General features: G+C 41.9%; 1 protein-coding gene across 4 annotated transcripts in view; it reads left to right on the top strand.

Moving 5' to 3' along the window:
- Nucleotides 1-14,497, top strand: part of LOC4333287 (protein DETOXIFICATION 40) — a 44,989-nt gene that overhangs the window by 22,555 nt on the left and 7,937 nt on the right. The window contains exon 8 of one of the 4 annotated variants that reach the window (XM_015775856.3): nt 8,204-8,699. The exons of 1 other annotated variant lie outside the window; for it this stretch is intronic. The gene's annotated coding sequence lies outside the window, so the exon portion shown is untranslated. Of the gene's footprint in view, nt 1-2,473; nt 2,493-3,008; nt 3,331-8,203; nt 8,700-14,497 lie in introns of those variants that run through there. 2 more of the 4 variants (XM_015775858.3, XM_015775860.3) reach the window with 2 other exon arrangements.

The following is a 14,497-nucleotide window of genomic DNA, read 5'->3' as shown; positions in this document are numbered from 1 at the left end:
TCGAAGAAAAGATGTCTAATTGTCTCGTCATTGCAACAAAAACAACAGTTCTTATTGCCTTGCCATTTCCTTTTATCAAATTGTCCTTCGTTAACACCACTCCACGGCGCAAGTACCAAAGAAAAATCTTAACTTTTAGGGATATCTTTAATTTCCAAAGACGGTTATTAATGTTGAGAACATTGCAATGAATTAGAGCTAGATAATGAGACTTCACCGAGAACTCCCCATTTGAGGTTAAGTTCCAATGAAACTCATCTTGCTCCTGAGTTAAATGAAAACCAGTGATGTGCGGTAATAAATTATTCCACGCCACTAGTTTTGATCCTATAAGATCTCTTCGCCATGAAAAAGATGGAGGATTGTTTTCGAAGACTTGTGCAATTGTAGCGTGCTTATGCCTAACTATGTTGTAAAGGCAAGGATACTGTTCTTTCAAGGTTGAATTGCCCAACCATTTGTCTTCCCAAAACCTAATTTGGGAGTCATCTTTAATTATAAAGGATCCAAAACGGAGAAAGTCCCGTTTCACCTTCATGAGGCTAGACCAAAAGTGTGAGTCCCCTGCCTTCCATTGAGCTTGAGAAAGAGGTTTATCACCGAGATACTTATTACACATCAACTATTGCCAAACCCCTTTCGTGGAGAGCAACTTGAATAACCATTTACTAAGTAGAGCCATATTCTTAATTTCCAAATCATGAATTCCTAATCCCCCTTGTACCTTGGGGCGGCACAGTATGTTCCATTTAGCAAGACGATACTTTTTTTTTACCATCACTTTGCCAGTAAAACCTGGAGCGAAAGTAGTCAAGCTTTGTAAGTATCCCTCTTGGTATGGCAAAGAAGGACATCATATACAATGGGAGGCTACTTAGCACCGAATTAATCAATGTTAGCCATCCTCCGGTAGATAGGAGTTTTCCTTTCCAACTGCTTAGACGCTTTTCAAAGCGTTCTACAACCTCCTTCCAATCGGCATTTCTTAATCTCCTATAATGAATAGGGATACCCAGATACCGAAATGGAAATTGACCAGTGGAACAACCAAAGAGTTCCATGTATTCGTTTCAAAATCTTTCGCTTCACCGAAGCAATATAATTCACTTTTATGGAAATTTATCTTAAGACCCGATAATTGCTCAAAGACAAAAAGCAACAACTCCATGTTACGAGCTTTTTCTAGGTCATGATCCATAAAGAGAACCGTATCATCGGCATATTGCAAGATAGAGAGACCATCATTAATTAGATGTGGTACTACTCCTACAATTTGCCCATCCTCTTTGGCTCTATTAATTAGTACAGTCAACATGTCAGCTATAATATTAAATAATATAGGTGATAAGGGATCACCTTGACGTACCACCTTCTCTGTCTGAAAAAAAAGTCCAACTTCGTCATTAACCTTTACCGCTACGCTTCCTCCAGAAATGAAAGACTCAACCCAAGAGATCCACTTAGGCGAGAAACCTTTCATATGTAGAGTTTGTAAGAGGAAAGGCCATTTGACTTTATCATAGGCTTTTTCGAAATCTACTTTAAAAATTATCCATTTAGTTTTTTACGATGTAATTCGTGTACAGTTTCATGAAGGACGACAACTCCCTCTAGGATATTCCGTCCACTCATGAAGGCTGTTTGAGAAGAGCTCACCACATGGTCCGCCACGAAATTAATTCTATTTGTTGCGACCTTGGTGAAAATTTTGAAACTGACATTCAAAAGACAAATTGGCCTGTACTGTTGTATACGGTTTGCCTCATGAACTTTTGGAAGAAGTGTAATTATCCCAAAATTGAGACTAAACAATGGTAAATCACCCACATGGAAATCCCGGAATAGATTCATCAAATCATCTTTGATGACCTCCCAAAAATTCTGGTAGAACTCCACTGGGAAACCATCTAGACCAGGGGCTTTGTTGTGTTCCATTTCAAACACAGCTCCCTGGATCTCATCCTCCGAGAAAGGTGCTGTTAGGAATTCATTTTCCTCATTCATTACCTGCGGAATATCCTCAATTCTAGATTCATCTAGTGTGATGGAAGTATCCTCAGGTGGCCCAAAAAGATTTTTATAGAATTTAGTAATATAGGACTTCAATGCTATATTACCTTCTATTTTCCCTTCGTCCTAATCGAGGAAAAAATACGTTTTTTCCTTTTCTTACCATTGGCAACCATATGGTAATACTTGGTGTTATTGTCCCCTAGTAGGATGTCAGTAACTTTTGCCCTTTAGTACCATTTGATTTCTTCTTCTCGAAGAAGTCTGGATAACTGATCTCTAGATTGAGCAAGATGCTCTCTCTCACTATCAGTTAATTCCCGTACCTCGGCTGTGATGTCTAACTCATCAATGATATTTTGTACGGTATTTTTTTCTTGTTTGTAAGAACCACTGGTGTGAGCCGCCCAACCTCGAAGATGTCTTCTCGAAACACTCATCTTATTGTTCCATCTTTGAACAGGGTTGCGGTCCTTAACTGGCTTATTCCAGATTTCTATAACACGGTCACAAAAATCATCCCAAAGGAACCAGCCAAGTTCAAGTTTGAACTGTGCAGGGTTCCCCGAAAAAGCTGCTGATCCAGTGTCTAGTAGCAATGGTGTGTGGTCTGATAGAACTCTGTCTAATGCTTGGACAGAAACCAAAGGATATTTGGATTCCCATTCCGTAGTCATTAGAACTCTGTCTAATTTCTCATATGTTGGGGATGGTAGAGAGTTAGCCCAAGTAAATTGTCTTCTCGTCAAAGCAATTTCTCTTAGATCAAAGCTGTCAATAACAGCATTGAAAAGAAAAGGCCATCGGTCATTGAATCTGTCATTGTTCTTTTCCAAGCTGCTCCTAAGAATATTAAAGTCACCCCCTATAAGGGTGGGTAGCGGATTTTGTTGACAGGCACGAACTAACTCCGCTAGAAAACTAGATTTGAATTCATCTTGTGCCGGTCCATAGACTGCCATTAAAATCCATTTGAATTTGTCTTCCTTATTGACCAGGTGGAATTTAACATAAAATTCGACTTCGACAATCAAAGACAAATCATAGGTCGATGCTTTCACCCCAAGTATAATTCTGCCAGATCTGCCGCGAGGTGGGAGACAATGCCAAACGAAATCTACACCCCCAGATAGACGGTTTAGATTCGTCTTTGACATATCACTCTTGCTTGTTTCCATAAGTGCAACAAAATCTAAATTGTGCTCCTTTATACATTCTGCCACATATCGGTATTTAGCCAAGTCACCGAGACCTCTGCTATTCCAAAATATGCCTTTCATAATAACACAATTTTAGAGATTATGTAAAGGAACGGTTTCTCTGTCCCTTTTTCTTATTTGATTTAGATTTTCTCGCGGACACCATCAAGTCGCAAATTTTGCTACTCATGTCCACATCATCTAAATCCGCCTCAGAGACATCTTTCACTAAGTGAGCGAGTAGGCTACCGTCAAGTTCGGTATCCTCGTCATCACTAGCATCAAAAGGATTGTCTTTCTCTAAAGTTTGATTCTTAAAAGGTTGATGAGAGCCATTTATTTTAGGTGCTGCTATTGAACGATCTAGTTCAATATGTTTCAATTTATTAATGGAAATTGTAATGTCAGAGCTAGAAGAACCCAAAGAAACACCCACATTACTTAGATGAGAAGAAACTCTATCATCTGGTAAAGACGTAATTGAAAAAACATGTTTACCTTGTGGGGGAGAAGCTGGTGTAGTGTCAGAGCTCGGCGGAGAATTAATTACAGCCAACTCCTTCACTCCTTCACTGGACCATCTAGGTTGCAAATAGCTTTTTGCCTCATTGCCTTACTGAGTGAATCATCATCTGTCATCGCAATTCCGCTGATCTGTTCAGCATTCGAACGACCACTTCGGCGAAGACCATTGCAATCTCCAGGAGAGGATAACACCAGCCATTCTTCATAGTTTCCTTGTGTCATTTGCTGCGAACTCAGTGGTGCTGAAACAGTGCCCATGCGCACCTTACTTGTGCTCCCAAATGGAGCAACAGTACTGCCTACACTGCACTTCTTCACTAGTGGCATTGAAAGATGACCATCCATCAAGCCTGGTGATGGGTTTTGTTGCTTACTAATCGGATGTGCCACCGGGACAGCATGTTGCTTTCTATTAGATTGTATTTCTGTTGCTGATAGCGTGCGCGGCACTGCCTCGATCTCCTGCACCTCAGCTGCGTTCATACGAATATTCTCTGGGCCAACCGATCTGGGAGTAGCAGGTGGTGAGATTCCTGCTGGACTGATCTCCTGTGAAACATCAGGATGCTGCAGCTGCAGCCCTACCAAGTCCATCACCACAGGCCGGCAAGATGGAGACGACTTGAGAGGTCCAAAAGGCGTTAACGCCAACTGCATTGGCATTGGACCAGACCCCTGATCAGTTTGTGTAGTTGTGGAAGAGCTGCTTTTGTGTTTCTTTACAATATGATTTGTATTGTTGTCTTCCTTAGAATCCCCTCCCTCTTCTACATCTTCATCACCACCACCTATGGGCTCATCTACCACATGCATAGCCGGCTAGAACCCTTCTTCCTCAAGAGAGAAAGTAATACGATATCCAATCTTGCCGAAGACGATATCAGTCTTAATTGGTAGATCCGCACGGCTAAGAACTCCCACTTTGATCCGAATAATGCCCTTCTTACGAAATGTCAGCATATCTACCTCTTGTGTGGTTCCAACTACAGTGCCCAAAGCCCAGAAACAAAGATAGTGTCGCCAAGAGTGCGGCACTCCAGTGATGTGCACCCACACCTCGTCGAGCTGGTACACCGGTATAATATCGGAATCTTGCTGCCACTGTTGGATTGTGATAGATACACCATGATTCTTTAACCTGAATTCAACATCATCCATCCGGTTGAGTTCCTCCTCAGACGGGAAAGTCACAAGGTATGAATTGTCACCATGTGGCACAGCCTTCCAATTCCAATCGGCTCGGATGAGGCGTGCCAACTCATTCTGCACGGCACTAGCTGCTAAATGACCATCGAGAATGGTCACCAAAGCCGTTGGCGCAGGTTTCGGCGGCTCCAACTTCATATCAAACTCCTGTATCCGCAAGAAACCCATGTTCTGTTCACTGAATCCAAATAAAGCAGCAGTAGGTTTTGGTTCCTTTAGAATAGGACATCTATTTGGCACATGTGCATCTTTCTTGTTACATATAAAACAGTCAAGGACAGTTTTGCAGCCATCCAACAAATGGCCACTACCCTTACACCTGAAACAGTGAACTGGACGAGGTTTCTTGGCTTTTGCCATTGTTACCTCCACACTATTCTTGGATGAAAGGGCAGCTGTTTCTCCTCGGCCGGCTTGAATATCTTGTTTTCCAGTACTTTCTGTTAGGGCTTGATGAACAGGGACACCTTGATTGCCTGCATCCCTTCGAGGTTGTTCGTCACGGCCATGGCCCTGGAACCCTGGCCGGAAGTTTCTTCCCTGTGGGCGCTGACCAAATCCCGGACGTCCACCTTTGTTGTTTCTGTAGGAAGGTAAAGCACCGTGTCCTCCTTGATTTGGTGGTGCATCCCAGCCTCCATGTGCACCCCGGCTACTTTGATCACGATGATCAACTCGGCCACCATGTGCACCCCAACCGCCTTGCTGCGTAGAACGGCCTCGCTGCGCAACCAGGCCGCCGTGGTGTTCTTGCGAGTTGGTTCTGTTGATTTGTTGCTGGGGAGGATGATTTGCTAGCGGCCGCTGCTGGTTGCGGCGAGGAGGGTCAGTCGCCGCCATCGCAGCGTAACTAGGGCGAGATGGCTCCCTTGATGGAATGAAAGAGATGGCAGATTGCGTCAACGATGGTCGAAGCAAGTCACATCTCGATCTGCCGTAAGGACGCATGCCAACCGGGCCCATCACACGGCCCACAAAAGATTGTTTCGAATTTTGAAACAATCCCAGTGAAAGCGCGTGATTTGAGGACGATCCTTGTAATGCGCAATCTGAGGAAACCGTTGTCGCTTGGTTAGATGTCGCCGCCTGCAGGAAATCCCCCAGTACCACTACCGTCGCCAGACGTGGACGGGGAAGAGGACCTTTCCATGGCCGAACCAGCCATCCACATCGACGATGTATAGCAGGACCAAATTCTTTTCCTGATCGACGGTGAGACACCAAATTCCATCCGCCAGTGTTGTCTTTCTCAGCAAGCTTCGGTGAAAGAGAGCGAGAGCGAAAGGGAGGCTCGGGTTGTTTTTCCCACCAGCGGTTCGCCGGCGTCGGAAAACCAACCTCGCTCCAGAACTCCTGCACTAGCGAAGCTTCATCAGATCGAGCCGGTCGTCCATGGCCTCCACCATCACTTGCTGCTTGCCTGTGACCACCATTGTCTCTCCCACTCTGCCTAGTTTGGAGATGACAGCCTCGTCGGCAGTCTCATGCAAGGTATTAACACCATCGTCGTCGTCCCCATCCCGATTTTCCTGCAAAAGACACTCAAAACGAGAGCCACGTACCACGGAGGAAGAAACCGGAGCCAAGGTGAGGCGCCGGCGGCGATCACTGTCAATCCTCATCTCAACGTCAGATCTAATACATATGGTCAGTTTATAAGTTGTATATGTGCCTGCAATTATATACCCAGCTCTGCTTACTCGAAATTATATGCGCTTATGCATGCATATATACGCTGCAAAAGACATCCACGGTCTTTTGCATATATACCCAGCGCCCTGCTGGTGCCGAAATGCATGGGACGCGAGTTCGTTAAAATGTCTGCACGTACGTACACCGTGTTTTTCCTTTCGTCCCTATATACCCATATATATGTTTAGCTTGAATTGCAGTTAGAGATAACCTCGTTGACTGGTTGTTTTTTACAAGTTTTTCTCTTTTTCTTCTTGAACATATTTTTTCATCATGAGGTGATGATGTTGTATGCATATGTTCTCTACTACCCATGACTAGTGAGAGTGCACGAGCAATGTACATTTTCAATAAAATATATCACCGAGAACATATAATCAAATTTAAAAATTAGAAATAAAGGGAACCCAAATTTGACAAGAAGATAAAAACATAGTACTCATACTATTTAGAGCGTGCACGTGGAATCTACTTGACTAACTTAAAAATAAAAAAGTGACATTCAGGGGCGGATCTACCCATTAGGTAGGGTGGGTCGACCGACTCAGCTACAACCCGTGTCGTCACACACCCCAAGATCCCCCTACCCCGTTATAGTACTCATAGACTATCAAAATTAGGTATAACAAGGTGTGAATGCCCAACAAATTAGTCTGTCTCTTCACAACACACGCACGCCCCAAACAATGATCGAGATAGTTATGCGATTGAACTATAAATACGATATGTGTTGTGTTTGATTGCTCTTATCGAGTGAACATCTCCGTTCTTCGCCCCATCTATATTTTAAAACTACGTCCACCTATGGTGACATTCATCTTAAACACTATTCATTTGCAAATAGACAAACAATATGCTTCATCTGGTTGTGTACAAAATCCCTATTCAACAGTGTCATCTTAACAAAAAAAAGTCTAACAATAGCACTTGATCATTCATTTATTTCATTCAAATACGATATGTTTTGTTCAATAATACAATAAAATTTTGACAAAAACATCTTCCCTGCTATTTCGAGTAAGCAGAGCCGGCCACCATTTCTTAAAAAGTGGTTTTAGAAAATCTATTACAAGCAAAATTGTTCAGAGGAAGACGAAGGTATGAGAAACATGCTCCAACCGTCAGAAGACGCTATCCAATAAACACTCCTTCAGTTCATTTTCATAAGTGTGAGGAAATGGTTTCAAGCGTGCACCAACTCTGAACACAATATATATAGCTTGATCAGATCTAACAATTGCTGAGCTGCTGAATAATTAAGAACATTAATAGGTGATTGCATCCTTCAAAGTGAAGGGCAAAGGTTACCTTCTGCCATGCACTATTACATTCATAGTGCCATGTTGCTCCAGCAAATCATCTTGGCCTTCCTTGGAGCTGCTCATAAAGTTTACAGAACAGTATAATATGGCCAAGCTGAAAATAAAAAATAATAATCAAGCACTGAATCATTTTATTGTGTAGTGTAATTTTCGACAAATTGATCAAAGTTGTAGACGATTAACATGTGCAATGAGCATATCAGAATACGAAACAATCCTGATCTTTACATGGAGTTGTACCCATGACAGAATGCAACAGGTGGCCCGGCATCCCGACACACAACGAGACCGAGAGGAGGAGGGGCCTGTCCAGCGATTGAAACAACAGCGACGGCGGTGATAGGATCGGCAAGGGCCGCATCTCTAGGGTTAGAGTTGGAGGAGAAGTGTGGGTCGCGCGGAGTGGAGCGAGAGATATTGCACGCAGGGAGGGATCTGCGTGTGGGAGGGGCGGAAGGCGCAGTGGAGGGATAGCATGATGCGGATCCGATGATTTCACCATAGCATTGCAAGACACAACTTCTTACATTTGTTTTCAGCCATTGGATGAAAAGATCCAATGGATGGGGAAGGGCTAGGTGTGTTTTGTGTACATTTTCTGGGGTTCATCAAGCAAAGAACCCAACTCTTCCTTTTCTATATTAGTGTAGATTCATAGTTATAGGTGGGACTAGCAAGCCATAGCTTAGAGCATTGACCATCATGTAGAGATGTTTTGCACCTCGCAGTGACAAATCATAAGAAACAATGTCAACATCGTCTACTCGACCTCTTGGCACTGGTAACCAGTATTGTTAGTGAAATGTTTCTTGGATAGAGACCCTCTAATTTAAGTTAGTTGACTTTAGAGTATATATATACACATATATACATATAAGGATGCGCTAAACTACAACCGGGGTGCACAATTACTAAAATGCTCCCCTCACATACACCGTCACCCCACTACCGATCCACCTAACCACCCTCCCCCCACCCTTTCCCTGTCCAACCACCCCCACCCCCAAACCCCTAGGCCACTCCCCACCCCACTCCATTTCCGAAAATGTAGTATAGTAAAATTATTACTAAGACTTTGTTCGTGACATAGTACACTATAAGTAAAATATTTACTATACATAAAATTTTGATGATGTACCCATCCGCACCTTTCTTGCTAGCTAGTAAATTATTTACTGAAGTAGTTTGTGTGATAATCATTTTGGATTTTTTTATAATTTGACTTAGTTCAACAAAATATGTACTTAGTAAGTTATTTGTAGATAATTCCTTGGTTATCAAATCATCACAGAATAAGAGGTGCTCACAGTCCCAAGTTAGTTTGGTCGGATGAGTGCTAGCTTTCACAGAACTGACTAATACACATTGAGACCCCGAGCACCTCATATTCTATCTTGTTTTGATAATTTAAGGTAGTTTGCTAAATTATCATCAAACGTTGAACAACATATCATCAAAATTGATTACTACGCCTTGCATTACTCATTACTTACTACATTGTATCATTCAAATGTTTTCTCCCTTTTTTGAAATGATTTGTCATCGTTCTTATTCACAAGGCATAGGCTACAAGTTTGCAGCTTTATGTGCTCATGAGAAATTGGGTAAGTTTGTGGCTTCATAGTGATGGATCCTGAGTTCCACTCGACACTCAAGGCTGTTGTTTGGCCCGATCATTCAGTGAGTTCAGATAACTACGATTTGAAAGAAACGTTGACGATCCGACTACAACTGTACAAGACGTTGCGTTGCGCCTTAGCGATCGATACACCTCTCCGTGGGTTGTTGATCTTGCCAGTGCAGATCAATCCTATTCCTGCAAGCAAAACGAAGAAACAAGTAAGAACAAGATAAGAGCAATCTGATATTGTAAATAGAAATTGAATACAAATGATAAGTTAGGGTTCCGTAACGAGCAAACCGGCGATCTAACTGATCATGGGATTACACGGCAAAGTAGCGAAGCTAAACTTTTATCTAAACAAAACCCAAGAAACTTTGAAGGGGTACCTAGCTATTTATGGAGGTGGAAGGATGACCTAGGGGTGTCTAGGGCCGTGCTCCACCTGGTTGGGGCGCACCCCACATGGGCCGGGGTCCCAAACAAAGTTACAAGCCCAAAGGCCCATGACAGGTGACGCAGCAAATTTTTTCTTCATCCGCGGATAACTAGAATGGAATTAGGCAATGAGGCTGGATTCGAAAGAGGACTCCGAGAGCGTTCAATCAAGTACTCACGGGTCAAAAACGGAGGTCGTATGCAGATTCGGCGGCCGTTTGAAATCAGTAGTGTAGTAGGTGGCCGAACAGGATTCCAGCACTTGGATGCCTTGACCATAATGTTTTCTTATTCATCCATGATGTGAGCAATGGTTGCATCCATGGTAGTCATGGTCACATCATCCTCCTCTTCTTCACGGAAAACCGTCCTCGGTTTTCCATATGGTGCTCATCGTGTAGTCCATTTAAACAACCTGTTTCATCCAATGAAAACTAGAGAAAGTCGAAGTAATATGATTAGCAATAACATATCTCTCTAGCTTGCAAGTTTTATCCACATAAACAGGTGGTTCTAAATCTAAATAGATGTAAACTCTAAAACTGATAAGTTGGGGTTCCGAAGAACAAGCAGACAGGCAGTCTAGCCGACACGCGCGCTGCAAGCAAGTAGCAATGGCTAAACTTTAATTTAACAAAACCCTAGAAACCCTGAAGAGGTACCTAGCTATTTATGGAGGTAGGAGGACAACCTAGGGGTGCTTAGGGTGGTGCTCTACCTAGTTGGGGTGCACCCCACATGGGCCCCACTTGGGCCGGGATCCCAAACGAAGTTACAAGCCTAAAGGCCCATGGCAGGTGACACAACACCTTGTTTCTTCATCTGCGGATGACTGGGATGGAATTTAGTGATCAGGCTAGATCCGTTAGAAAGAGTACTCCGAGAGCTTTCCATCAAGTACTCACGGGTCAAAAATAGAGGTCATATGCAGATTTTGTGGCTATTTGAAGTCAGCAGTGTAGCAAGTGGCCGAATCGGATTCCAGCACTTGGTCAACCTGATCTTGATGTGAGCAACGGTTGTATCAATTGTAGTCATGGTCACATCATCCTCCCCTTTTATAGGGAAAATCGTCCTCAATTTTTCCATGTGGTGCTCTTCACATAGTCCATTCAAAACAACCCGTTTCATCCAATCAAAACTAGAGAAACTCGAAGTAGTGTGATTAGCAATAACATGTCTCTCTAAATCCGAATAGATGAAAACTCTGTGCACCAAATATATTCCTCTATCATTGTATTCGCCAAAGATATGAAAAATAGCATTAGTTGGACATGGCAAATCAGACTTAGCAAATAATTTCTCCTTCAAATTATCGAGCTCACAAAAATCATCAAACATAACATAGACCAAAGTATTTAGACAAGATATCATTTCATGTTCCTCTACTTCATTAGCATCGTGAACAACATGCTTAAAATCAACATAGTAAGAATTAACGGTAGGAATAGCATGTTCATTTACTAGTTGTAGCATGGATATAAGTGAAGCATTATCACACAACTCTTCTTTATCACAAGGAACAACAAGTAAATCAACTTGTGACAAAGGCATCTCAGCAATTGGTTCCACTAATTGTTGCTCTATTATAGCATGAAAAGTGGACATGTGTAGCTCAGCTTGAGAGTACTCACCTTCATTTATCTCAGCACCATTTAATTTACCTTGCAAACTTTCTTCAGACATCATAGGTGCTTCATCCTCTTTCTTCTCAAGTACACCATTCTCCTCCTTTTGTTGTATGTGCTGATCTCCCTGCAAAACGTTAGTAACGAGAGAGACAAAAGATTGCTTCTCCAATGTTTGCACATTATCATTGCATAAGGATATAGAAGATAAATCACATTGGTAATGCGTCCTCAGCTTTGATATGATCTGACTCTCAATACTATGAGCAAACATGAATAGATGTCCAATATGATTATATGTCATATTAGCAAGCAAAACCTGAACTTCTGAATTAAGCCCATTGAAAAATCTACGCATTGTTTTCTCATTGCATTCTTTTAGAGCACTGTAGATGATACAAACTTTAAATTCTCGGATGTACTCCTTAACAGTTCTATCACCTTGTTTCAGATGTTCTCATTTCTCAAGAAGTGTACATCTGTAATAAGATTTTACATTCATCCCAAGTTTCAGGTTTGTTAATCACATAACTCCACCAAAATAATGTAGAAGAGGTCAACTTATTACTAGCAGCCACAATCATTTGAGCATCAGAAAAATCATATTTGTCAAATTCATTGTCTACTGCTAGCTCCCAATCAATATATGCAACAGAATCATACTTACCATCATAGAATGGTAACTTAGATTCGACTCTTCCAAAATTATAGTCATGTATCTCATATGCATCACATGGAGAAGTCGACATATCTCATCGAAGGTGAAGAACTCGATGTTGAGCATGACCGTCTCGTATCCCCTTGCGCAATCCTGCCATGATTAGTAGCAAACAAGAAACATACACAAGAATATGCACGCTCCTATCAACTACTAGGTAGTGGAAGCTCCAATATCACACACACTCAAGCTTTTTACCAAGCTCTTACAAGTCCTTACCAAAGCAAGCGGAATGCTGACATACTCCGACTCAACCAAGCACCCCAATGGAGGTTAGATGTATCGATGCCTTGGCAAACACTTACTGTACGGCTGCAATTAAATTTGTGGAGCTCTGGGTAAGCTTAAATATATAGCAAAGGAATAGCAAATGCTCAAATCAGATAATACAAAGTTGAATAATCGTTCAAAGTTAAGTGTCGTGTTGGTTGTAGGCTAGAACGTACTAGAGACGCGAGCCAAGACACAAACGGTACCACAAGATAGCACTAGAAACAACTCAAGCACACTCTGATTTGAGTTTAACAAGTGATTGTTCTTTTTTCCTTCCTTCTTTTCTTTTTCGTTCTTTCTTACTTCTTTTTTTTATTTCTTTTTGGGTGCGCCTTTTTGTTTTCTCTCTATTTTTATTCACCTTTCTGCCTTTTTTTCCTTTTTAAACAAAAACTTACTCAAGGACCTCAATGTAAGATCATAGCAACTCAAACGTAAATATGAAATTTACAGGGACTCAACTGTAAAAGTCAAAACCAAAATTAGAACTATAAAAAAAATGGAATGCTCAAGTTATATTGGTTCTGTTTTTACAAACGGATATTGAATCTGACACCAAAATAAAATTTTACCAAAGTGTTTAGCAACTCACGGTATAGATTGAAACCGAACAGGAGAGGGAGGGAGTTGGACTTGTGACGGATCAGGTGAGCACGCAAGGTGGTGGGACTCGGCACCCACGTGGATAGCTTGGCTAAAAATCGAAAAATCTCGCATGGAAGGAAACAAAGTCTGATCTCAGCAGAAACCGATACGCTATCCTTTCTTTCTCCTTAACCACCCGCAATAGATTTTCTTCCTCCCGTCAGTGTCGACACAAGCACGGCCAAAACAGAAACACGCCAACTCGGCAAACCCTCGATGCAACTTAACAACTCCAAAACCAACCGACGAAAACTCACTTCTCTGAAACAGATATGTGAGCAACTGACCTGCTAAAAGTTGCAGCTAATATTACCTCTCAAAGGCCATCCTAGCCGGAGTAATGATTAATGAATCTGACTGTGCATCCAAACTTCCCTCTAGCTGTTGAAAAAGGGTAATTTTACCCACTAGCCAAATTCATGCACTAAAATTCTGTAATTACTTATACTTAATATGGAATTATGCAATCTAAAGAAATCATGGTTGAGAATCAATATAATGACTAAGCACATCTTCATCTTTACCTAACTCTATCTGTAGTATTATAAAAATAGAAGATGTTTTTGCCGGTACTTTGGTACGTCATCTGTGTATGAGTCGGCTTTTAAGTTCGTTCGCTCTTGGAAATACAAATCCGTATTTGAGTTGGTTTTTAAGTTCATTCGCTTTTAAAAATACAAAAGGAGTCGTATAAGAAATCTTTTTTAAAAAAAAACTCGCATGCTAACTTGAGACGAACGGACTCCTATTTGCAGCTCATGATTTTATAAGAATAACCTCAGATAGACTCGACGTAAAGTTGAGAGATCTCAGGTAAACTTATTCCAAAAGAGAAAAAGTGGGAGGGAAAAATTGGTCGGGCCAAGGAAGGCCGTGCCGTGTTGTCCCAAGGAAAAGCTGGGTCGGGTGGTGGCCCAAGCACGGTCCAATGCCCAGGCCCTCCCCATTTTGCCACCACTACCACCTCCTGTTCTGCAGGAGAAATTTGTATATCTGTCACCCATAAAAACTGGCTTCACTAGAATGCCACCGTCAAAATGGGATTCGATCAAACACCACTCTCAAACCATGGGCATTCGCTGCAATGCCACTTTTGTGGTTTTTTGCATTTCAAAATTAATTTTCCACAATTACAATTTTTGTCGGATGTTTATGCCCCTGGGTCAACTGGTTGAATCTGACCTGGTTTCTTCTCAGTCTCTCTTGTCTGGTTGAATCGA

This window comes from Oryza sativa, chromosome 3, assembly GCF_034140825.1.
Source record: "Oryza sativa Japonica Group chromosome 3, ASM3414082v1".
NCBI lineage: Eukaryota > Viridiplantae > Streptophyta > Magnoliopsida > Poales > Poaceae > Oryza > Oryza sativa.
Note: the sequence above shows the minus strand (reverse complement) of the source record. Positions and strands in the feature narration are given on the sequence as shown.